Source organism: Schistocerca piceifrons, chromosome 6 (assembly GCF_021461385.2).
Source record: "Schistocerca piceifrons isolate TAMUIC-IGC-003096 chromosome 6, iqSchPice1.1, whole genome shotgun sequence".
In the NCBI taxonomy this organism is placed as follows: Eukaryota; Metazoa; Arthropoda; class Insecta; order Orthoptera; family Acrididae; genus Schistocerca; species Schistocerca piceifrons.
This window is the reverse complement of record NC_060143.1, coordinates 328,093,952-328,097,785: the sequence shown is the minus strand read 5'-3', so window position 1 is coordinate 328,097,785 and position 3,834 is coordinate 328,093,952.

Genomic DNA, 3,834 nt, shown 5'->3' with positions numbered 1-3,834 from the left:
CAAGTACAAGACTAGATTACGGTGTTTCCAAAAGGTGAGCATAACGTGGCGTTCCAGTCCCCCCTCCCTTGGCTTTGTGGCCCTCCTATTATGTGTTCTCCCTTGGGTTTCATTAAAACACTGATCCTGGAATGGGTGACAAACGTTCTTCCGTATGGGACCAGACGGAAATCGTACGTTACGAGGAATAAAAAACATGAAATTGGAATGAATGAAAACGAAATAAATAAATAAAGAAAGAAAGATCGATACCGGGGCCACCAGCCTTCTCAATAACAAACCCACTCTTCACCTCCGACACTACCTCACACTCTCCCCCTTCACTCGACCGCGCACATTATGAATGAATGCCAAGGCTGGAAGGCTGGTTGAGCAACAAGCTGATGATAAGCGTATCCGTGACGATCCATTAAATGGAGAGTTATTGACACTTTTTTTTTTGGCGGTTAGAGTATATCAAGTGAAAGGACACCTAACCATGACAGAAATTTAAGATAATAAGATAGCAAAGAACTGAAATTACTTGAAGTAACATAAAACGAGAACCTATACATACTCTGAAAAACCGGATGGAATGAAGACACGTGGTCTTCTAATTCATTTTGACTGTCTAAAAAGTGGATTTTAATTCCATCTGTTATGTTGTTCTGTTTATTTGTGTGTCTGTCGCTTCTTTCGTCATTACACCTACTTTTATTTGAATAAGAAACCCGTATGTAAACAGAAGGAGGAGGTAACCGGGGAGGAAAAGGAAGGAATTTCTGGTCTTAGTAGCATTGGGACAATACGCGGAATGAGCAGAGACGAGTGAGAACGTGCAGAAGTATAGGATTCGAACCGGGGACCTCCTCCTTACCAGGAAGGGGCGTTAATCACTGCGACATCTTGGACACAGTGTCACCGTAACTGCGCGAACTATCTCTGCACGCTTCACGGTCGACCCACATTCCCACTGAACACCACCAATCTTCAGTCCCTGTTCATTTCCTCTATGCTCGCTACTCTGAGATTCCCGCAAGAGGTTGGGCGTACTTGTGCAACCGCACTGAAGAAGATGGACCCCGTTGCCCACCTATCTCATGCTCCCTATTCACCTTAAATGCCTTCTAGTTGTAAGGTGTCTGTAATTTCGCAACTTAAAAGCACTCATCTACATACTTTGCCTTGATTTACAAACGGAATTAAGTACCATTTGATATGTTGCACATCGTATATTTGAATATTTAAAAAAGACTGACATAGTGACGCTCATCACCGGCCTGAAGCCATGAATATTTAAAAAAGACTGACCTTGTAAATAGTTGTTAACGCTTATTGCATGAAAAGTGACGTGTTGTCTTTATTATGAAAACGGCGTAATGAATGATTGCCTACACTAGTAGAGGTTGGAACGCCAGTGGAAATGAAATGGCAGAAGTAACTCAAGCCCTAGGTGCAAAAAGCCCGCACAGGTGTGTTGGTGCTGCTTAGCACAGGAAGTAGCCAAGATGGGCTGTCGGGGCACCAGAGCACTGAAGCACAATACAGCAGCGGCCGGCCGGTTTTGTAGCGGGGCCGGAAGGATAACTGGATAATACTTTGGAAACTCTGAAAATCTTGGACACAGCAGTAAGGAACGAGGAAGCGTTACTTCTGAAATCACGCAGGCTGGGCTATTTCCGAGGATATTTACTCTGTGAAGCGTACCATTGTATGCATTCCTACTTAATGAGGACATGTATTTCCTCTCAAACTTTGCGCGCTAGACTACAAGAGACTAAAATGTAGGTGGTCGGCGTATGGAAGAATCTATAGAGAGGGAGAATATTCCTCCTGCAGTTACGAGGGCGGGGAGCCGACCTTTTCTTGGAAGCCAGTGGTGGAGGGAAAGTAGTCATCCGTTTTGAGGGCCCGTGTTTGATGGTCGCTCAGTATCAGCTTTTGTTGGTACAGACGGACTTGGTGTCTTTGCTCTCGTGAGATTTTATAGTTAGAACAGTTAAGCACTGTACTGTTGTGAACTTATACAGTTCTTCGCCTCCGGGTAGGGAGTCGTCGTTGGATGTACAGTGTTCAGTGTTTGAGAGCAGTTCTTCTGCCTGTATTCCCATTGAGACCTTATCTGAACTCCATCCTTGTGGCTGGGAGTTCGTGTTTCTCGTCTGTAGAACACAGATAGGAAAAGATAGTATTAGTTTAGACTAGTCAGAGGAAAGGTCTTCCGTCCTAGTGTTTGAATGAGGGTATCTTTTTATATTTTGTGACAGGAACTTTTCTGTCGTCACAGACGTGTACGAGAACCGTCACACCGATGCACCTGATACAGTACATACGGTGTTATTGCTAATTGCTTCGGCTTATTAGGGCTGCAAAGCTAAACCGCTGTAATCACTTAAATTTTAGCTCCACTGAGGTGGCACACCACTGTAGATCAGCTTTGAAAGTACTGTCTTCTAGTGTTTGGTACGTAGGTGATGTCAGTGATCTCGTGTCATTTATATTAGATCGCGTAGCCATAAAAGAAGGACAGATCTGGGCAATTGATCAATCATATTAGTTAGGAAATCCATTTGTATCTCTTTGTGCCCATTGGACATTGATATATAAACATTTGTAATAAAGAGGTTTTAATCCACAATAAATGCATTAGGGCAAACATCATTTATTATTTGTAGTTACTAGGTCCCTTCATTATTCATTTATGTTGATGTAATTTATATGTTAAAGAGCAAGAAAGATGACATAATATCACCATTAAGAGATCCTAACATCTGCTTCAGGGTGTAGTCATACAGGGCCAAATCTTCATTTTCGCGTACAGTGTTTTCCGTTGGGCGCATTCATTTTACACCCGCCTGGAGTAGCACCTTGGATAGTGACTTTTGGCTGTTTTCAACGATGAACGGAGCTCTCGCGTTTTCGCTAGCCGGGTCAGTACAGCATCAGCAATTTTCTAGTGGTCAAACTATCTCCTAAAGAATCAATAGTAGTGGCTAAATAATAACTGTTGCGCCACTTTAAAGAACGTGAACGCCTACAAGGAAATTATATTGGGAAGTGCCGCAAGTTCCACAGTTTTCGTATGACTAATTGCTAAAACAAGAGTCGAAGAAGCTATAACTTGAATGCACCACGTCTTAAAACAGTGGATTAGGTGAGAATGTGCTCTAAGGGGATATGTAAATAGACACCATATGTCTTGCTCGATATGTGTGTGTTTGGAATGGGAGGGTAGACTGATAATTCTGTGATGATGTACCCTACGCCATGCGCTCCACAGTGGCTTGTGCAGTAAGTGTCTGGATGTAGATGTAGGCTGTTTTCGGATATTGATTTGTCTATAAGAAGACAGCAGTATGGAACTGGGCAATGGCCTTGCTGCAGTGGATACACCGGTTCCCGTGAGATCACCGAAGTTGAGCGCTGTTGGGCGTGGCCGGCACTTGGATGGGTGACCATCCAGGTCGCCATGAGCTGTTGCCACTTTTCGGGGTGCACTCAGCCTCGTGATGCCAATTGAGGAGCTACTCGACCGACTAGTAGCGGCACCGGTCAAAGAAAACCATCATAACGAGCGGGAGAGCGGTGTGCTGACCATACGCCGCTCCTGTACGCATCCTCAGCTGAGGATGACACGGCGGTCGGATGGTCCCGATGGGCTACTTGCGGCCTGACGACGGAGTGTTGCTGCTGCAGTATGGAACACAGTACTGAATTGCTGAGTATTTATAACTCCTTCAGAGACTAGATGACAGTAAATATGACTTATTGTACATAAGTAGAAATCCTGCACTAATCATTACAGTACAGATGGAAACTGTAACAGCTATGTATAGTACCTAGAAGTAAGCATCT